The sequence below is a fragment of the Ictalurus furcatus genome, chromosome 5 (genome assembly GCF_023375685.1).
Source record: "Ictalurus furcatus strain D&B chromosome 5, Billie_1.0, whole genome shotgun sequence".
Classification (NCBI taxonomy): Eukaryota; Metazoa; Chordata; class Actinopteri; order Siluriformes; family Ictaluridae; genus Ictalurus; species Ictalurus furcatus.
This window is the reverse complement of record NC_071259.1, coordinates 9038546-9062088: the sequence shown is the minus strand read 5'-3', so window position 1 is coordinate 9062088 and position 23543 is coordinate 9038546. Positions and strand designations below refer to the sequence as shown.

The 23543-nt window shown below is 37.6% G+C and overlaps 1 protein-coding gene across 2 annotated transcripts in view; it reads left to right on the top strand.

Annotated features, from left to right (window-relative positions):
* Positions 1–17499: 17499 nt before the first annotated feature.
* The window catches only part of prickle2a (prickle homolog 2a), a 35850-nt gene continuing 29806 nt past the window's right edge, over positions 17500–23543 (top strand). Inside the window, exon 1 of one of the 2 annotated variants that reach the window (XM_053624662.1) lies at positions 17500–17969. The gene's annotated coding sequence lies outside the window, so the exon portion shown is untranslated. Of the gene's footprint in view, positions 17970–20598; positions 21127–23543 lie in introns of those variants that run through there. The other variant, XM_053624661.1, reaches the window with a different exon arrangement.

Genomic DNA, 23543 nt, shown 5'->3' with positions numbered 1-23543 from the left:
TTGCAAGTACAGTAATTTATATTTGTAAACCACTGACTGCATGTTTTATTACAGTTGACATATTAACTAATGTGTATATACAAATAAAAATCTAATGTTTACAGCAGATTTAAGATTCTAAAGAATTCGTACCATATACAGTAATGTCAAAGAGGAGTGCTTACAGTTTTCTTTGTCATGTACAATGGATATAAAAAGTCTGTAGACTCCTGTTAAAATGGCAGGTTTTTGTGATGGGAAAAAAAAAAAATCCAACTAAGTTAAATCATTTTCCCCCTTTATTGTGACATTAGGGGCTGACATAAATATCAAGTGACAAACACCCAGAAAAACAACAAAACTACCGATACCCAGCTTGCATAAGTGCACACCCTTTTATAATTATGAATGTGGCAGTGTTCAGAATCAACCAATCACATTCAAACTCAGGTTATATACTAATTCGTTTACACCTGCCATCAATTAAAGTGACTGACTACTCGCAAATAAAGTACAGCTGTTCCTATAGGATTTTCCTGACATCTTCTCGGTAACATTCAACTGGAAAAGCCATAGGTCACATTTGAATAGCTTACAAAGTAGGTACAGGATCTTTTCTTTTGAAAAATATCAGGAAAGTGTTACAAAAAAATGGATATACCATGGAACACTGTGAAGACAATAATCAACAAGTGGAGAAAATATGTCACGACAGTGACATTACTAAGAACAGGACATCCCTCTATTATTGATGAGATGATCCCTGGTCAGGGAGGCTGCCAAGAGGCCTACATCATCATTAAAAGAATTGCAGCAATTTCTGGCAAGTACTGGTTGCTCATTACATGTGACAACAGTCTCTCGAATTCTTCATATCTCTGGGCGATGGGGTAGGGTGACAAGAAGACTTTTTTAACCAAAAAATAGATAGAAAATACATCCAATCTCCCAAAACCATATGGAATAATGTGTTGTGGTCTGATGAGATCAAAGTTGAACTTTGTGTCCATTATACCAATATATGTTTGGCACACCCAAAAAAACCACAACACATCACCAATAGAACACCATTCCCATGGAGAAGCATGGTGGCGGCAGCATCATACTTTGGGGCTGTTTTTCTTCAGCTGGAACTGCAGCTTAATCAGGGTGGAGGAAACAATGAATAGCTCCAAATACCAATCAATTTTGGCACAAAACCATAAGACTTCTGCTAAAACAGTTAAGATAAAGAGGAATTTGACCACTCAGCATGACAACAACCCAAAGCAAACCTCCAAATCAACAAAGGAATGGCTTCACCAAAACAACATCAGTGTGATGGAATGGGATTTAGTCTAGGCCTAAATCCAATCAAAAATCTGTGGGGTGACCTGAAGAGGGCTGTGCTCAGGAGATGCCCAGACAATCTGGCAGACTTAGAATGCTTATGCAAGGAAGGATGGCAAAATATTGCTAAGTCAAAATGTGCAAAACTGATTGACTCTCACCCAAAAAGATTGAATGTTGTGATAAAATCTAAAGGTGCTTCAACTAAGTATTAGTTTAGGGGTGTGCACACTTATGCAACCAGGTTATTGTACATTTTGTATTTTATTTTTCTCCCCCCTAAAATGATTTGACGATTGTTTTTCACTTTAATTAACAGATTACAATTTCAGAATAAAAGTTTAAAAGATTCTGACATGATTTGTCTTGGTTTACATTTTCTTTACCTAGCTTCATTTAACAAAAACCTGCCTTTGCTTGTTTTTTCCCAATATTGTGAAAGAAGGTGCTGTGTTATTATTGACTCTTCAGTACAAGCCAAGATTCATAAAACATTTAAGCAGATAGTGAGATGTAATATCTTTGATCTTGGATTCTAATGTGGTACATTTTTAGCTGCTGTCATTGCAACAAGAACTGGCTCATTAGAGAACAAAGTAGCATGTGTTCATGCTCTGTGTACCTTCAAATACAGCATAGCAGGCTATAAAATAGTTGGATTGGAAAATATTTTTCAGAGAATATTTAGAGCTGGTGGAACTTAAACCTTTATTTACTGTAGTTACATAATAAAATTTCTCTTTCTTTAAAAAGGACCATAATATATGCTGTGTGTGTGTGTGTGTGTGTGTGTGTCTGCCCTCACTGTTGAAGATTTGCACCAAATGATTACAAACCTATGAGTGTATGGACTGTATTGCTATATAACCGCATAAACTTAAACTTAAACTCCTTCATGGCAACTCGCTGTGAAATTGTAAATGAGGTCTTAAGATAAAAATCATTAATTTTCTTCTGAAAAAAACAAAATATTCATACTTTTATTTGACTTCATGACTGAGAGGTGACTCAACCAAAGTGACTCAACCAACATGCAAATGAGTTTGACCAACAAAAAACCATAAAGATGCCCAGAAATCACTTCTTGAAAGTCATCATTCATCATTTTCCATCTATTCATTCTTCACAAATTTTTGTGTAACTATGTGACAAAATACTTGACAGGAACTCCTAGGAACAAATTAATATTATTTTTCATATATATATATATATATATATAGAGAGAGAGAGAGAGAGAGAGAGAGAGAGAGAGAGAGAGAGAGAGAGAGATATTTAATGAAATAAAGGAAGAACAATAAAGAAAATAGTAAAAGTTTATTGCAATAAAAATGATTAAATTGTGTATGATTCCACTGCATTTCCATTCTTTGCATTGCATTCTTTCTTGGCATTTTATCCTTCAGAGATCACTTAAAAGGTTAAAGCAACCAAGAGCTTGAACACCATAAGCACAAGAATATGAAAACACGCTGATCCACCAAGTGTGTCTTGCTCTATGAAAGCTTGTTTTGAACTAGAAAGATTATGTTCCTGGACTGAATGCAAGTGTGACATTCCTTTATTAATCCCCACCATCCTTCACTCCATCCGGACTGTCTTGGCTTACCTCATACTGCTTTTGATAAGATATCTGTAGAAGCCAGATAGACACACTGAACAGTATTAATATCAAAGCTTGCCAATAGTTTAGACTAATCATAGCATAGCACAGAGCTACAGATCATACATAAGAAGACGTTCAGATGCCATGTGCGATTGGGGAACCGGCACTCCCACACCTAATAGAAAGAGATTATGTTATATCAGCTCAATCTTGTTAACATAGGACAATAGGAATTTCTGCTGATACCAGCTGTCATAAGGTTATGAATTTGCATTCATGAACCTGAGGAGATTGCAGTAAGCAGCCTGAGTTAAAGTGTATGTGAGCCAGGAAGCATGGTGGTGCAGCACCATGACATTGTTTCCACTTCATAGTGTAGTTCCAGACTCCTGGTTTGAACCTGAGCTCGGATTACTGTCTGTATGTAGCTCCTCTGGTTTCTCCTCTTTCCTCCCACCTCCCAAAAAACATTCTGGTAGGTGGGTTTGCAAGACTAAATTGCCCCAAGGAGTTTAAAATGTGCATGGATGGTGCATTGTGATGTATTGAAGTCCCATGTGCACAGTGCTCCCAAGATCCAGATCTACTGTGGCCCTGACCAGCAGAAAGAACTATAGATGAATGAACGAACGAACGAATGAATGAATGTGTGAGCATTTATATTAGAAGAAGTGTGTGTAAAAGTGACAGAAGAAAAATTAAAGGATAAAAGAACCAAATGAATGGAACCATCCAATCTTCTTTGAAATAGAAGCCTATTGGAAATATACAACCATTATTGTACAGTAAAGCAGTGTGTCAGGGAAGAATAAAAGAAATCATGGAAGTGCTCTATTTCCAGTCCTGTACTCACAATGTTCTTTGTTTTTGAGGCATTTACTGTTCCTTGCAGCAACAGCCTTGAGACACTCTTTGTGACTAGTGTGTGCGCTCGCATGTGTGTATACCCACGCTTGTGTGCTTTGCAGTTGAGTTCCCAGCAGTACTTGTTGATAACAGGCAATATGTAGGATGACACTTTCTCTCATTTCATCCTGTTGTAGACAGGAGCCTGGTCGAAAACACGACTCTAAAAAAATCTGGGACAGATTGAAATCAGGATTGAATCACAGCATTGAAAATGCTAGAGTCATTAAGGGTATGAAATAAAGTGTGATAACCTGGGATCCTGAAATGATTAAGATGATGATTAAGAAATGATTAAGAGCTTGAACTCTGTAGCTAACTAATAGCCTGGTAGTTAATGGCCTAAACAGTGGTTAGCAAAGTAGACAAAACTAGGGTGATCATATTCTGGTTTTACAAAAAGAGGACACCTTTTTTTTTCAAAGTGGTTTTTAAAGGGTTTAAACCAGTGTTACTATGAATGCAAACTTTAATATATTGAAAGACACACATATATACATATATATGTTATAGATATTTTACTTTATGACTCCTAGATTATCGAGTCAGTACAAAAAGCATTTTCGATTCCTAAACATTAGTTTTCCAGCACAAAATTAAATGTTACAGAAAAATGTTTGTATGTCAGTAAAGAAATCAACATATTAAGTGGTAAGAGTGGTAAGCATATTAAGTAGTTTTTTCAGACAAAAAAAACACAATGAAGGCTGCTGGGTTTTGCTGCAAAAATAAGAAGCAAGTGCGACAGTCAAAGTCTCCTGAAGAACTGTGGTTGGTATTGCAATATGTTCAATAAAACTTACAGCTCATTTCCTTATAAAACTGCACTAATTGTACCGGAAACTACTATTTTTATTTTATTTTTTTCTCACGCCAAATATTGACTTTTTTGTCACACCAAATATTGATTCACTCTGACCACGTTTTACATTTTTTCCTACATTGTTTTGAATGTCCATGGAATAAAATAAAATGTCAGATGTCACGAGTGTACCTTCTGCCATCATTGACACATTTGAATGGCCGTGTAATAACAAGCAATGTGATAAAACATAAAATTAAAAAATGACCTTATATGGTCATGGGCATTGTTTTGACTCAGGACAGCTTCATTTGCTGCTATTGTCTAGCAACTGTTTGATGCCGTTCAAACAGTGCTTCACCTTCACGCAATTGCTGAGAGTAGGCTAATGGTTGAGAGGCAGGAATTTGGCCAATAGTTGCTGCAAGCCTTTTATTTGGTGTGCGAGAAGGTTGGAATTACAGAGAGGGATTAAAGCAATGCAAACATCTTCTTTAAGGTCTGAAAAAGAGGACATGTCTGGGAAAAAGAGGAAGTACGGTCACCCTAGACAAAACAAATTAGCGCACTTGACTAAGTCTTATGAAGACGACTGTCAGTACGTTTACATGGAGAACAATAATCCGTTATTAACCGGGTTAAGACAATAATCTTATTCATAAACTACCATGTAAACAGCGATTATTGATGACCTTAATCCGACTAAAGTCATACTCGAAGTAAACACAAATCGTATTAAGGCATGTGGAGTACTCCTGTGCTATGCTAGACTGCCCCTAGATGTGTGCGTATGGTGCGCTGCAATGGACCGGCATCCCAACCGGAGTGATTTCTCCTGCCTTGAGCCCAACGTTGCCGGGATAGGCTCTGGATCCACTGTGACTGAAGGTGCTATAAATAAAGGTGCGTACTGCAGATAAATGAATGAGTAAATAATAATTAGAAGCTAAAAACCACAAATAGATTTTCTTCTTAGTTGTAGTTACTTGCGTGTGAATTCCTGCTTCCATCCATGAACAAAGTAGGCATATTGTCTCCTCTGATTATAATGTCTTTCTATGTAAAGTTCAACCAACCATATCATATGATGCCCAGGCCTTGATGCCCATTGCTTTCACACTAGGTACTGTATATCGAGTTTCAGGTGGGCCGGAGATCAGTTTGCTGGACTGCACCAAGGTTTGCAAACAGCTTGTATACTTGACCAACCTCTATGTATTACTTCTGGATAACAATTACAGATTTAAGAAATTTAATATTGAGCTACATATCAACATATCAACATATCAAGAAGTTACTGAAGGTAAACAATAAAAAATTTTAATATTACAAATTGAAATATTACAAATTAATTTATATAGCTTTTTTTAAGTAAATAAGTAAGCAAGTTTTATTTATAAATCACATGTACTATAAAACACCATAAGTTGCCCAAAGGACTAAAACCAGAGTGATTTGATCTCTTTTCTTGGTTCCAGTAAGCAATCTGTAAGTAAATAGACAGTATGTAGACATACAGTAAAAAGCAGCGTTAAAGAAATCCGGATGTAAATTTACACATAAAATGTGATCAAAGTATGATATTGCCTCATGACTGTCTTTGCTACTGTGGTAGTATAGTATTTTACAACCCTTAATATACTATATATTACAATAATCATTCTAATTTCTTTTAGTTAATGACAAATGTTATTTTAGCATTGGTGGCATCTGCTTTGTTTGTGCAACATACACTATATGACCAAAAGGATGTGGACACCTGAGTATTGAACATCCCATTCCAAAACCTTGAGCATTAATGTGGAGTTGTTCAGCCTTTGCTTCTATAACAGAAGCCACTCTTTTGAGAAAACTTTCCACTAGATTTTGGACTGTAGTTGTGGGGATTTGCCCATTCAGCCACAAGAGCACAATAGGTTTGGCACTGATTTACTGCAAGAAGGCCTGGTACAAAGTTGGTGTTCCAATTCATCCTAAAGGTGTTCAGTGAGGTTGAGGTCAGGGCTCTGTGCAAGCCACTCGAGTTCTTCCACTCCAAAAATTGGTAAACTATATCTTTATGGATCTCACTTTTTGCACAGTGGCATTGTCATGCTGAAACAGGTTTGGGCTTCTTAGTTCCAGTTAAAGGAAATCTTAATGCTACAGCATACAAAGACATTCTAGGGGGTAGTGGTAGCTCAGTTGTTAAGACAGCGGGCTCCTGATCGGAAGTTTGTGAGTTCTTATCCCAGCACTATCAACCCGCCACTGCTGGGCCCTTGAGCAAGGCCCTTAACCCTCAACTGCTCAGTTGTATAAAATTTGATAAAATGTAAGTCGCTCTGGGTAAGCATGTTTCCCAAATGCCGTAAATGTAGACAAATGTGTGTTTCCAACTTTGAGACAACAATTTGGGAAGACCCACATATGGGTGTTATGTTCTGGTGCCCATATACTTTTGGACTTGTTGTGAATACTGGCCTATTGGTTTTTAAAATGTTTCTGGCTACCACAAAAGGCATGTAATGATCTTGGCATTATGGTGTTGGAATGCAAATTGACTTTGAAATTGAAAACTTGTTTGGTGCTTTTTAGCTTTTAATTCATGATAATTATTCTTTACAACACAAATCTTTGTGACTTCAGAAGTCGCACGGCCCTGCCTAGGAGGTACAGCTATAACATGTTGACAATTATACACTAATAAGATGCAAATTTAGATGTTTAATTCATGCTCAATAATTTGCATAACAAATATTTAAAATATTCCAAACCAATAACGCATTTATTAGTCATTTTCACATCCCCAATCATCACATCCCCAGCAGATCCCCAATTATGAAGCAATACAAGTTTTTTTTAATGAATAAACTCTTATTTATGTTGAGTACACCATTTACAAATGTCTAATTTGGGCTTGAACAAACAAACAAAGACCTTAATTAACACCTAATATGTGTTGCTTAAAATGAAGTGTTACCAGAATGTGCTTTCAAATAAACACTTTTCCTTGAAACCAGGACTTATCCCATATAGGGCGGTAACATTTAGGGAAATATTTTACCAAAACAAAATATCAAATATCTTACTGCAATGTCAAACTGTTCATCCATTTAACACATACTGTTAGTGGTGGTCCGTGCCACCTGTGTGACATTGTCCATAGAAGCCCATAGACACACCTCTGATAGAACTCAATTGACGTGCTGCTTCAATGGGATCCTATGACAGATTCAAACACACTTTGTATTAACAGAGGAAAGGATTCAGATCGGACAGCAGAATTTGAATATGTCCCACCTGGATGCACAGCTTCAGTGGCAGTCAGTAAGTGCTTCAGGGTGGTTTTTGCAGAAAAAATGTCAGTGTTTATTGGGCACTGCACTCTTCATAAATGCATTTTTGTTTTGCCCAGACGCACGGCTTCTCCATGTGATGATTGCAAGACCTCTCAAAGGGTTGTAAACAACTGCCAATCATTGAAACGGTAATGTACAGGACTGACAGCATTTCAAACTTACATTACAAACATAATGACACCAGTCAGACTCACTTCAATTCAATTCAGTTTTATTTGAATAGCGCTTTTAACAACTGGCATTGTCTCAAAGAAGCTTTACAGAAACATATAAACAAAGGATACAGATTTTAAGTGTGTGAATTTATCCCTATTGAGCAAGACAGTGGCGACAGTGGCAAGGAAAAACTCCCTAAGATGATATGAGGAAGAAACCTTGAGAGGAAGCAGATTAGTAACAACGGATAGTGTGAAAGTAAAGGGAAGTTCATTATGGTTCTTATATGAAGTCTGGTATATGAAGACTGCAATTATGTAGTAACTGAAGTCCTAAGGCCATAGCAGCAACCATAGTTCCAGCACCACAGTGCAAGTGTTCATGTGAAATTGAGGTCCAAAACCATTTCCATGGTACTTTAAGCGGCACCATCCTCAACAGTCTCAGCAATCTCCAGGCTGAACTGCTTGTCCTCAGGTTGTCCTGGGTTGTCTTCAGTAGCAGAATGTAGCCTCCAGTTAGCCTCCATAAGAGCTCCAACCACACGTAGGGCATCAGAGTGGATCAGGCAGGTCCGGAGTGCAGAAAGGGTCAGGATCATTGGCATCTTCATAATATCATATCTAGCTCAACAGAAGGAGAGAGGGAGAGGGAGCTAAAGAGAGGGAGAGACTGTTAGGTATGCTTACTATCCCATAATGGATAAGACTGTGTACTTTGCATAAAAGAAAGTCTACTCATGGTAAGCTTGAGTAAACAAATATGTTTTCAGCCTAGACTTAAACACTGAGACTGTGTCTGAGTCCCGAACACTAATTGGAAGGCTATTCCATAACTGTGGGTCTTTATAAGAGAAAGCTCCTCCCCCTGCTGTAGCCTTCATTATTCAAGGTACCAACAAATAGCCTGCACCTTTTGATCTATGTAGGTGGGGCGGATCATAAAAGACCAAAAGTTCTCTCAGGTACTGTGGTGTGAGACCATTCAGTGCTTTATAGGTCAATAGTGGTATTTTATAATCAATGCTTGATTTCTCTGGGAGGCAATGCAGTGTGGATAAGATCGGGGAGATGTGATCATACTTTCTGGTTCTAGTAAGGACTCTTGCAGCTGCATTCTGGACTAACTGGAGCTTGTTTGTGCTCCTACTGGAACATCCAGACAGTAAGGCATAATCTAGTCTAGATGTGACGAAAGCATGCACTAATTTTTCTGCATTGTGTAGTTATATTATATTTCTTATCTTAGAAATATTTCTGAGATGAAAGAAGGCTATCCTAGTAATATTATCTACATGAGCGTCATATGAAAGACTGGAGTCAATAATCACTCCAAGGTCTTTTACCGCTGCACATGACAAAACGGAAAGACCATCCAGAGTAACGATGTAATCAGAAAGATTACTTCTAGCTGCATATGGTCCTAGTACAAGTACTTCTGTCTTGTCAGAATTAAGTAAAAGGATGTTAATAAAATAATAATAGACTCAAAGTGCTCAGAGCTGCAGGAGTCAGTCAGTTGAGTAGCCTAATCCATAACTAGTATAGCTTATTGTTGTAATTTATAAATATTGTAAATTAATTGTGAGTATAAAATTATCTTCGATTGTTTATGTTTGTTTCTAAAAATTTGTTTCTTTCTCAGTGAAATTTAGGTAGCTAGTAAGCAGTTTAGCTGCTTTTTAGTGTGACATGGCATTTAGAAAAAGTCTTTGGTTCTTTTACTTATGAATGCACAGACAGCTCTGTTTCCCCTATCAAAAAAAAAAAAAAAAAAAAACAGCTGCCACTGGAAGATAAATATAGAGAAAAAATAATAATTTGCAATATACATGAAAATCTTGATGGAAAATGTTTCATCATCAAATCAAATCTTAGGAAAACTTGGTAGCTGTTTTTTTTTTCAACAACAGAAAAAAATAATAAGTTTTTTTTTAATCACAAAACATTTATTTAATGTCTATTTAGAAACTAGCTACTGTCAGAAACATTCATATTTTTTTAAATTACAGTTTCATTTTTATCGTTCGCCTTATGCACATAAAGTATGCTATGTTAAGGTACAATAAAGACCATACCACTTTCACACCAAAGACTATACCTGGTATAAAAAATATAATAGTCTAATAAAGACTGTTATAGACTACACAGTATGTTCTCCACTTCAGTGTGGGGTCACCTGAAATATGAATGAGATCACAGGAGATTTTTACCAACCATTAATTATAATGTAGCTCTCTGCACATAAACTTGCTTTGTAGAAATATTTTAAATAATAATTGACTGTTAAAGATTTTTCACTGCAGAGGCAGTACGTCCAACAAGCTGTTATTAATTAATAAAAGTGGCCTTTTCACCAGATATTAGTAGCACGAAAAGTGAATATTTTCATGGCACGGTTGTGGTTTCAAGCTAGAAACACTACAAAACACATTAATCTCCACAGAGTTTAAAAGTGAAAATTGTATTGGATTAACAAACTTGTGATCACATACAATGATAATGTGTTAAAAATAATATTCATTTTGCACATTATATTTACTAATCCAGAGCACGAAAGCACAGAAATGAATGAAAACATTACATGAAATGCAATACATGACCCTGACTATACCGCTGATAAACATCAGTACCAATTGCTAGGACTTATTTTCCTGATACGGGATTCAGTACCCTTGTGTGCATCAAATCAAAGTAGTAGAGATTAAGGCTGGGTGTAATAGCCAAGATGAGTATGTTTTCGACTATGTGACTTTACAAAGTTGCCCAGTCTAGACTCAGTGATGTCAGAGCACCTGCATTTGTAGGCTCTTATACACAATGATTAAAAAAAAAAGTGAAATATATTTTTTTAAAGTACTGTCTTTCCCTCTTTGATGTGACAACAGCAATTATTATAATTTAACATTGATTGATACATTTTAGAAGAATAAAAAGAAAGTTGCCTAGCATTCTGTACTTATTTACAATAATGCATTATATTTTTTTCTTAAGTAGTAGGTCTTCTAATTCCAACTAGGAATGATTGGGTAAGAATTCTCACTAGGAACCCTTTAAACGGGGTTACTTTCCAAAAAAAAGGTTGAGAACCCGTTTTTAGTATTTCCTACAAATTGTGTGTGATATGTTGTCAATGTTGGAAGCTATGGCAGTGAAAATGAATGAAACTAATGACCAAACCAATAATAAAGCTACATCACATTTATATACAAATATATATTTATATACATTATAATATACATATACATTTATATACAAATAAGTGATAAGTACTATAAAAATCTGTATAACTAGAAAATGTATTAAACTTAATATCTGATTAGTCTTTTCTCATGACAGATGCTTGCATGTTCAATGAGACTGTTCAATGTTAGACTAAAGACTTGATTAGATTGACAGCAGTACCTAGCATATTGCTAGCCAATATTATCTTTCTAGACCAGTGGTTTTCAAAGTGGGGGCCGCCAGGGGGTGCTCGGGGGGCCTCAACAATTTGGGGTGAAAAATAAATAAATGTGTGTTTTCTCTTTCTCACTCTCAGACAACCACACACACACACACACACACACACACACACACACACACACACACAATCAATTCCTAATGTAATGTAATGTAAAAATGTAAGATGTAATTATTAATAATAAAAAAAAGGGTGATATATTCAGAAGTCTGTATTTTTAATGTGTTTTAAAGACATCTTGCAAAAGGGGGGCCTCGGTCAAATGTTAATGCCATTTGGGGAGACTTGCCCTGGAAAAGTTTGGGAACTCCTGTTCTAGACAATTATCTGGATGAACTTAGAACGAGAATAACAAGTCACTGTTAAATCAGAGAATGTTCTGCTTTTACATTTATCTCAGCATTTCAGGCAATCTATCTATAGTCCCAGGTCATGAAACTAGACTGAAATATCAACAAAATAAAGGAGAATACTGTGGACCACTGAAAGAGGGTTGAGTAGCACACACCACTATTCATAGGTGAGACTCAGGGCCACAGGCATCTGGATGGTTATGACAGCTGAGACCACCACTGGATGACATATCACACCAGGGTCTAAGTATATTTAGAAACACAAAGATATTGTTTAGATCAGGATGTACCTGTAGATAATGTCACAGAAGATGTCAGTAACAAACCCTGATGTAACATTGGCTAGGGCATAAGTTATTACCAGATGTTTGTAGCAACCCTTCAGATATATGACATTTATCAAGCTACTGTAAACTAACGAAACCAGTGTTGCAATTACAGAAAACCCCCAAATTAAGAAATATTATTTGTGTTTTATGAAACAGGTTTTTTTTAAAAACAACTCTCTCCTCCATTTGTCTTGGGACTACAGAAGAGAGATGGGTACCCCAACCCAGTAATGATGCAGTGGGGTAGTTAGGGGCTGCTAAGTTGGAAGCAGCCCTGCAGGGGAGTTTCTTCACTGGACAAGAATGGGAGATGATGTGTGACGGTGGGTGGACCTGAAAACATGCCACCACTTAATCCTATTGTCACTTCCTACAATCTTCCTATATCCTATATTTGCTATAAGTTACATGTTTTTGGGAAGGCCAAGAGATCCCTAAATAATTGCAATGAGTGGTCTCTTTGTCTGCTATGGTTGGTGTACACACAAAGGGCCAAACAGCTACAGTGCCCTCCACTAATATTGGCACCCTTGGTAAATGTGAGCAAAGAAGGCTGTGAAAAGTTGTCTTTATTGTTTAAACTTTTGATCTTTTGTCAATAAAATTAACAAAAAATACTCTGCTCTCATGGATATCAAACAATTGCAAACACAACACAGGTTTATCAAAAAACATATCTTTGTTAAATATAGGTGTGCAACAATTTTTGACACCCCTATGAATTCATATGAGAAGTATATTCCCACTCATCTTTAATACACCTGGGTGACTTGGAACAGGAAATTGTTCAACCATGACTTCCTGTTTCACAGGGGTACAAATATAAGGTAATACATTGGCCAAATTCTCTTAGTCATTCATAACAAAGGAAATATAGCTGTGATGTGCGGCAAAAGGTTGTTGAGCTTCAAAAAATGGGAAGTGGCTATAAGAATATAGCAAAAGCATTGAAAATGCCAATATTCCAACAGAGCAATAATTAAGAAGCTCCATTCAACTAGAAATGTTATGAATCAACCTGGAATAGGACGTATGTCTATATTGTCTCAAAGCACTGTGAAGAGGATGGATCAAGTGGCCAAAAAATCTCCAAGGATCACAGCTGGAGAACTGCAGAAGTTAGTTGCATCTTGGGGTCAGAAAGTCTTTAAAACTACAATCCGAAGTCACCTTCATCACCACAAGTTGTTGGAAGGGTTTCAAGAAAAAATCCTCTAATCTCATCTATAACAAACTCAAGCGTCTTCAGTTTGCCAGACACTACTGGAACTTCAAATGGGATGATAAGATGAAGCTTTTTGGCAATAAACACCAGAGGTGGTTTTGGTCCACACAGAGAGGTAGCCATATGGAAAAGTACCTAATGCCCATGGTTAAATATGGTGGTGGCTCTTTAATGTTTTGGGGCTATTTTTTGGGGCATCATGGACTCTATCAAATATCAACAGATATTAAATGAAAACCTGGCTGCCTCTGCCAGAAAGCCTAAAATGGGCTGTGGTTGGATCTTCCAGCAGGACAATGATCCAGAACATACATCAAAATCAACACAAAAATGGTTTACTGACCACAAAATCAAGATCCTGCCATGGCCATCCCAGTCCCCTGACTTGAAACCCATAGAAATCCTGTGGGCTGAACTGAAGAGGAGAGTCCAACAGCATGTACCTCGAAATTTGAAGGATCTGGAGAGATTCTGTATGGAGGAATGGTCTCAGATCCCTTGCCATGTATTCTCGAACCTCATCAGGCATTATAGAAGACTCAGAGCTGTTATCGTGCAAATGGAGGTAGCACAAAGTATTGACTTCCAGGGTGCCAATAATTGTTGCACACCTATATTTAACAAAGATTTTTTTTTTGATAAAACTGTGTTTTCTTATATCCATGAGAGCATATCCATGAGAGCAGAGTATTTTTATGATTTTTTTTAAACAAAAGATTAAAAAGTTAAACAATAATGACAATTTTTCATAGCCTTCTTTGCTCATATTTACCACGGGTGCCAATATTAGTGGAGGGCACTGTATGACAACTGTATGACAATAGCCAGAATACCCACTATTTGATCCAAACCTGGGACTGCCTTAAAAGTATTGCAAGTGCCCTGTATTTGGATATGCCTTGATTGAACAACTTTGAATGTATCAAGGCTCACCCAACCCCTTACTACTCACAGGATACCATGGAACATGAGAAGCAGGTGAGGTGGACTCATCATCTCCCGGCCTTGTCATAATCATACAATAATACAGTGCATAGCAGCACAGGACAGACCTGACATTGTTTTGCATTGCTGCCGTGCTAGATTGCCCTTAGAGTTGGCAACTGGAGCAATTACCCAAGAAATTAGATATGTCTTGGAGAGGTGGGTCTGCACACATCACAAAATTCCTGCCCATAAGCAGCAGGTGAGGAACAAGCCGAGATATGACAGGCAAGCCAATGATGTTCCCCTGCTTCTAGTTAAGCGTGTGCTATTGAGAAACCGTTGCTGGCATGATCAAGGTAAACTGGCACCTCACTGGCAACCCATAACATCTACAAAGTATAATGAGTTGAGTGAAATAGACCTGTGAGGACCAGTCGCCAGAACAATCTGTGCCCATGCCCTTTCACACCCACTGAAGTTGTTGGAACAGAACAGGTGGCAGAGTTACAACAGGAAGTTAGGCAGACCTTTTTCCCTTGTACTCTTATACCTCCAGTAGCAAGGGAAATGGCACTTGAACAATTTAGGTCCAAATTAGAGACATAAACTCTAAAGAAGAGAAAGTCTCTGGAAGTCACACTTGAGTTTGTCATAGAAGAAGAGGTATCTAAGGGATATCCATTGAGGCAATTGCAGAAAAAAATAAACAGTCAGAATATTGTGATTTTTAATTGGTGTGCAGTGATTTAATATTTGTGTATAGTGTATTAAATCTTATTTGTACTCTTCTGTCTTGTAGTGAAAACTAATGTACATTCAGTAATTTCAGTAACCACTTAATCCTGGTCAGGCATTTGTCTATTAAATATTTGGTATTGCTAGTGTAATAAGGAAAGCTCACATATTTTTCACAGACAACATCACAACACTGTTTGGCTGAATAGACATGGTGGAGACAGGATGGCTGTGAGTGCAGCATGACGGATGATGGTGCTTGATTTGCCCTGATGAGGTTTTACAATGAAGCTTAATTATTTTAGCACAATAATAATTGTTTCCCCCTGGTTCAGGTGTGGAGGAATTATTGTTGATACGTCTTGTTGGGTTGTGTTCTGGCTTCTGGGTGCAATGTTATGTTCAGGCATCTGGGTGAGATGTTGCAGATTATTGGCAGTAAGGAAATCCTGGCAAAGAGTTGCTATCTGCAGAGTGTATGTTGGAGTGCTACAATTTATTGGACTACAGTATCAACTGAGACTACTAGGCACTGTGTTTTAGAATTGATCTCTTTTTTTGATTTTTTAAATTGTTTTTCTGTTGATTTCTGTCATTTGGAGCTTTACTTTTATTGTTTTTATATTTAGTGTTGATGGGGGGTTTTGTTATTGTAAAAAATATATTGTTTTTATTTATTTTATGTGTGAGCTGTGTTGTTCTGGCCCAGAATCCTCAGAACCTGTAAAGAGAATAAAGTCCATTAAAACCTTTTAAACCAGGTTATACTGATTTCTCAGTTGGATGCTGGACACACCTGTGAGACCCCCATCCAAAAATGAATCCAATATCAACAAATGGCAGAAGATTCTAACCAAGTTTCAAGTGTCTTTGCATTAGGAAGGTCAACATGCATGTGGATGCTGGCACTCAAAAATATTGGCAGGAACACTGTTCAGAACAGATCAGTGTGTGTTAATGAAAGGTGATAGTTTAATGCTGAAAGCCATAATATACCCAATGCAGTAAGACTACAAGAACTGCTGCTTTGGTGGGCATTTTACTGTAGTTAATAAAATGTGTTCTTTAAGCAACAATACCCCTAGGCTCCGTCCTCACAAAGCTATGCTGAAGATAATATAGATTAACTTTTTAGTTATATTTGTATATATTTAGTTATATACACGTATTTAAAATGCGATGACGGTCTAAATATATAAAGATCTTTATATGGTATATTTACAGAAAAGAATTTGAGTGAAATACATATACATTACTCATTAGCTACATTAGCCTTGTAGTTCTAGTGTAAAACTAAATAACAAAAACCGTAAAGCATAAAACAATTGTGTAGTTGCTGAGAGATAACATTTGGTGTAAATGGAAAACTGTACATTTGATTTTTGCATGCATAATTTCATGTAAAATTAGATGTTGGCAACATTTTTCTTTCATTCTAATAGAACAAACTAATCAGAAGTACCAAAGCCTATATGTATGTAGATATTATTTTAAGCATGGTGCATTACTCTGGAAGGTAGGAGCTTAATTAGGGTTACTTAGATCAAGCACAAAAACATTATCTTAATTTGTCATAAAATCTGTTTCTGTATTTTATCTTTCATCTGATAAGAAACAATTGGTGTGACCTTTAAGAGTTTAATAATAAAAAAAAAAGATTCTACATCTAAACTTAATATAAAGTCCATAAACTATCTAGACAAAGATTGTTTCATTACCTTTAGGGTATCTAAAGATCTGAAGATCTGATGATCAGATCTTCTGTAAATCCGGCATTATATTAAAGACGCATTCAGACCACCTTAGATTGGTGAATTAACAGCCACCATTCCTACCTTCCTTAGCGTGGTTATTCAACCTGTTCTTCCGTTGTCGTGTTCTATACAGGTTTCTTTAGATTCTGGTAGTGTCTACGCATACTGAATTTTTAGATTGATGTATTTGTTGCTGACATTAAAAAAGCTGAAATTCAGTATTTAGTAATGTTTTTCATTTGGGAAAAAGAAAACTGTAGCATTAATATGTCTGTGTTTCCATGCAATGTTGTGTTTGACAGGAAAGATAATGCTGTTACACACAGAGGCCATGTTGACATTAGAAGACTCATTTAAATTACCTCAAGCTATCAAATTCACAAAGGCCACTTGTCATTTAGCTGGAAATGTGCAGAATGGCATAAGAACTACTGTAAGGGATATCCCCCCCTTACTCTCTCTCTCTCTCTCTCTCTCTCTCTCTCTCTCTCTCTGTGTGTGTGTGTGTGTCTGCAGTCCCTTCATACTCTTCATTCTCTTCATCCTATGTCCATCTCCTTCTTTTTCTGTACTTGATTATTCCCCCATCAACACTCTCTCTCTCTCTCTCTCTCTCTCTCTCTCTCTGAGCCCCCTTGTGATTCTAATTAAAGTCAGTCATCTCAATTGTGATTGGCTGAGAGCAGATGACTCACACCTACAGGGGTTTTAGAGGTGGGGGGGGGTTTGCTCTATCTCTCTTAGAGGAGAAAATGCATGCTTGCTTCACATCCACTGTTCGTACAAATACACACACAGCCACAGCCACACACACACGCACACACACACACACACACTCGTTCTCTCCACAGTCAGATGCAAGCTGAGCTGAGCGAAGCATAACAGAAGAAAAATCCAGAACTAAAGAAAATCATCTGCATCTCCCAGGAGGTTGAGAGAAGAGGAAGAGTTCAGCCATCTCTCTTTTTCCATCTCCCTTCTCTCCAACTCCTCCCTGAATCCTGCCTGAGCCTGACAGTCAGAAAGACAGAGGAAGAGTGGTGGGAAACAGAAAGAGAAAAAGAAGAGGTGAGTCACTCTGCATGCCTTTCAGCTATAGAAACTGGCATGCATAGAATATATGCATTTATATATTCTCTGAGCTCTCTATATAGCTATATAATCCATATTAATGGATTAAGAGTTCAGTGTAATGCTGCTGCTGCTTGTATTTTGCTTTAATTTATTTAACTTTATGTTGTTAAGATGGGATTGTCTAGAAATGTCCAGAAAGTTTTCTGGAGAGCAGTTGTGGCGCAGTTACAGTTCAGCCACTATGTGATGTGGTGTGTGTGTGTGTGTGTGTGGCACATCTGTATGTGTGATGGAGATTGTACATTTATGTGAAAGTATGCCCATGTGTCTGAGGGGGTGGCACGCAGGACAGAGAACAGCGTGGAGGAATGCATTGGTGAAGGAGTATTTGTAAGAGATCTCCGTCTCTTGGTGGTTACATGTGTACACATTTTGATGGGGTTGCTCAGGGATGTGCGAGATTGTGTACTTTTTGGTCTATGTATGTATTGTGAGAGTGTGTTCATCTCAGTATGCTTGTGTGAGTGTGAAGCTTGTTTAAAGCCTTCCCTGCTCTGTCACAGTGTGGGTGGAAACTGAGATCTTTCTGCCTGTGATTTTGTGTGTGTGCGGGTGCATGTGTGTGAGAGAAAGCAAGAGAGTGTGTGAAAGAAAGAGGGAGTGATGGAGTGAGAAAAAAAATCAGCAGTTGCAGAGGAGTGAGAGATCTCTGACAGAACAGTTGAAAGGGATGACTGTAAAAACCAGCTTTCTCTTCTCCCCTTCACTCTGTTTCTTTTCTCTGCATCTCCATCTCTTTTAACCCGAGGGACATGGAACATCCCAAATGTGTTTCCCTAACATTCCAAAAGTCAAAATACACAACTATGGGCATGAATAGATGCCATGTCCTGTGGAAATTGTGTTTCTGTATGTACACATACATATACATATGCATATACCGGGACTATTTATGTATCAAATATATATCAGTAAGACATCTCACATCTTTTTATGCCAATGCTTCCAACTGTTTGAAATATACATCATGATATTTCTCTAAAGTTATACAATCCCCAGCCTTAATAGAGAGAAATTTACATTTAGATACACAGACACACACACACACACACACACACACACACACACACACACATATATATATATATATATATATATATATATATATATATATATATATATATATATATATATATATAATTTCTCTGATTGTGTAATTTACAGTAGACAAGGTCACATAATTTCACAAGCAATTAAAAATGTATTATATTTAAATTTATACACTAGTATGAAGAATATCCCTCTGCTTTCTGAGGCCACTTACAGTTAAATTCAGGTCTGCTTTATCTCTGATGAGTACACACACACACACACACACACACACACACACACTATTATTATTATTATGAAACAGTAAAGCCATTCGATGGTCAGGTTCCAGGATTCAGTTTGGATGTAATTCAGTACTTCTGCTCTGCATAATGGCAGTACATGAAAATAAATGTAATGCATTTTGATGACAAACACAATCCATTATACACATATTTGTTTGTGCGTGAGCGTGTGGTTGCATAAGGACACATCAGAAACTAAGGCAGATTTCCGTTATCTGGTGGTCAGAACCACATCGCCAAATGAAACTGGTGCCATTTCTCTCATTATTTAGTCGTTTTCCCCATGCCAAATTTTGATCTGGCACGTGGGCTATTTCCAGTCCCACTGCAGGTTCTCTTCTGGCATTCTTTCTCTTCATTTTGACCTGATCTCTCCCTGCTGACAAACAGAGCCCTCAAATGCTATCTGAGCTTGTTCAGCTTCTGCTTAGGTGGGGGGGGGGGGGGGGGTTATGGCGTTATTGCGACAAAAAATCAGACGCATTGTTCTATTTCTCTCCCTCTCGCCCCCTCGTTCTGCCTTTTGAAATTTTGATGTTGGATGGTAACCCACTGTGAAATTGCGTCATGCTTGGGTGGGTTGTGCGGAGCCAGAAGTGGCAGCTATATCTGGCCATCACTAGATTCTGATTTCTAGGCTATGTATATGTTTATAAGAAGATATGTAGTGCTTGGTATGGATGCTTTACATTTATTACAAATGAATCCACATTAGCCATGACTGAATTTCAAAATAGAAAATAGAATCGATCATTTGAAAGACACCAATGTCGTTTCTTATTGAGGACATTGATTGGCAAGTTTAGCATATACAGCTCTGGTGTAATACAGCAACTCCTCAGTAATTATGCAACACAACACAACATAACTTTCCTGTTCAGTATGTGGTTTAGTATGTGGTTAATTAATAAGGTAATTTGTTCTAATCATTTATGTATTGTGTAGTCTCCGATATTCACTTGTGCTGTTTAAATGCTGTGCTGAAATGTTTACATGTACACAACTGTACCATACCCTGACACCGCACATACAAAATAATAGTGCATTACATGCACAACATCTCGCTTAAGTTTGTCTCAACAGCCATCACTTTTTCCACTACTGCCAGCCTGCTGACAAACAAGAAAGCAGCAGTATTGTATTTGCTGCAAGTAACATGCAGTGCTGAGTTTAAAAGGAATACAGCAATGATGTCACTGATGTAACTTACATAACATGTATGAAGGTGGGGGAAGAGTTTGGCCTGTGCTGTCTACACAAGCCTTGGCTTAGCAGTAATATCTCTGTATATTTTTATAAAATCATTTTTCTTTGGTGCACCTGTTGCATCTGCCTAGCCTAAGATGTCCAAAAATGAAATATCAGAAATGTTTAAGATATTATAGAAAAACAAATCTTCAGGGCAAGCAAGCTTCCGATGGAATCCCAGGTGCATTTCAAAATGGCAGGAAATTCCCTGAGGGGAAGACTGGAAGAAGATATCAGCCACAGTTGATGAGCCAAATTAGTAGAGGGTATAGGCACTGGCACACACACACACACACACACACACACACACACACACACACACACACACAAAAACAAATGCTCAAAGGACATGGAAAGCAAATGCAGAAATTTTCACCAGATGAAGGCAGTTTTTTTTTTCCCTCCACCAGCTTGGATGGCTAACAGCTGCAAGGACACTGGACAGCGAGATAAGGGGAAAGACAGAATAAGCACAGAGGGAGAAGTCTTGCCAAGACACCCCACTGGTGGTAAATTGTATAATGAACGTTATATATATATATCCTTTTTCTTGTCCCTCTTTCGTACATTCTCTGTTGTTAATGCCAGTGCACCCTAGCTCTTGGCAAAATAATATTGTATACAGAGGCCAATATACATACAAACTTCAAACACCATTAGGTATTATATTTAGGAATTAGCCAGAGAACTGCCTTCTGATACCTACCATGTGTCACAACAGGGTATAGTCTCGCATCCAATCTGGTCATCGTGTCTGGGTGTCGATTCCACTGCCTGATTATGTAAAATGGCCTTATGGCATGTTTAAGGTCATATGGAGCAACTCTATGAATAAACACTGGTTGTCCTAAGAGATATACCAGCTGTGAAGTGGTTTGGTTGTATACTTTTTGAAACTGTTTGCACATGGCTTGTGTTTGTTTATGTGGACTTGTGTCATTAGGTTGCTGTTTGAATTTGTTTTCTGTAGTTTGCTGACTGATGCCAGACATAGTGTGTAGAGTTTTGTTTTTCTTTCTCTCTCTCTCTCTCTCTCTCTCTCTCTCTCTCTCTCTTTCACTGGATGGCATTTACAGAGTAGTATTCATATAGGCCCTGCCTGACCTTTGGATCTCACAGATAAAGTCCTGTCAGATTGGTTTTGATACATAATACATGACACAGATCAGATGGCTCAGCCTCAGTACCGGAACACTTGCTTCAGGTCAGCAACTGCAGACGGAGCTTGGTGTGTGTTGAGTGTCCACTCTCCTGTCTCTCAGAGTTCCACATCCTGTGGCGCTAAGCGAGAGGTGTGACAGTAACACGCTAACCTTCCTGTTCTCGCCTACATTTCCCATCTGTCCCTCCTCTCCAGCCATCTGGCCCTTCCTGGACTAATTAGCCAATCAGCTGCTGTGGCGAGAAGGACTTGTAATAGGTTGTATTTATTATATTATGTGTCTGGTAATGTTATGTTAATGTTTAAGTCTATGAATGTCTTTGGAATGATATATTTTAAGGCATGTCATTTTTAAGACATAAATGGTAGTTTTTGTCATGTCTTGCCATGACTATAATTTTAAAAAAATCATGGGAATCACATTAGCAGTACACACAATTCATTTCTACAATCGCAAAGCTGTCTACTTAGACTATTTAGGGGGAAAAATTAAACATATATATACACAATGTAGATGAATGTTTCCTTGTGTCATTATGCAGCGTGTGTTCTATTTTCCCTGTGGCAAACAGACACAATGTGATTGGAATAATCATCACTCTAAGTCCACTGCTTAGTCAGACATTTAGAAGCAAAGAAAATACAGAACTATGTAATCATGACTACACAGGTGGTGACAGTAATGACATCTGAACCCATGATGAAAATATAAATTGGATATGGGCTTCTTTCCCCACATGTAGTTTACTTTGTGTTTCAGTCCTGATGGAATCTTTCCAGTAAAAATCTCATTTTAGCCTAGAATTAAGTGTCAGCAGTTGCTAGAAAAAAAATAGTTAATTTTGACTAGAATTCACTTTTACCGACAGTGTTTCATGTTTGAAGTTCTTGACCATTGTAGATTGTAGTTGAAATTCCTAGCAGCGACAAGACATTTCATCTGGCATTTTAGATAAAAATATCAAATTAGACAGGACAAACAGTAGAAAATCAGAAAGACAGAGGCTTGGGTCAAGGCACAACAGCAAATATCACACACTTGTGAGTAGAATTATCATGCAAGCTCCCATCTAAAGAACTAGAGAACTAGGCAGCGAAAGCTTCAAAGCTACTACTGAATTTACCACCGGAAAACCGTTCTGAACATGACCGTTATATGTTTTAGTGCATGCATAGCAAGCCATTGAAAGTTACTGTTTTCGCAGTCCTCAAAACTGACCAGCTGTTTCTCACTGAGGCGTTCCAACTTTCTGTGTCCGGGTCCGCAATAGGCTGAACAATGCTGCCCTTGCGAAGTTCACGGTATGCTGTAAGTCAGCAAATGTTAAAATTCAATATTCAATATTCAATATTCCAAATGAGATCTGTTGAGATGGAGAGTACTACTGAAACACTTTGAATTCTCTGTCTGTTTCTGCTCTCGGAGTTTCCAGAAGGACTTGTAAATGTCACCTTTTGAAGTATAGAGGACTTAAAGGCCTCATAACCCATGGAATCTCTAAATGTCGACCCAAATGACCTCCAGAACACTGATCATGTTGAGTGATCAGTGCTGTATGTCATGAATGTGACAGTTGTTATATTGAATCTAACTAAGAACAGCAGTAATGTTTTATTTTTATTTTTTTTGGACATGGGATATTGTCGTGCTTTCGGATTAATAGCAAAGTTTGTACATGAAATCACTGCATGTCTATGTTATGCAAGTGTTTGGTGGCTCGAATTGATCTGTTGGGTCATGTTTGTGATATTTTATTGATCTGA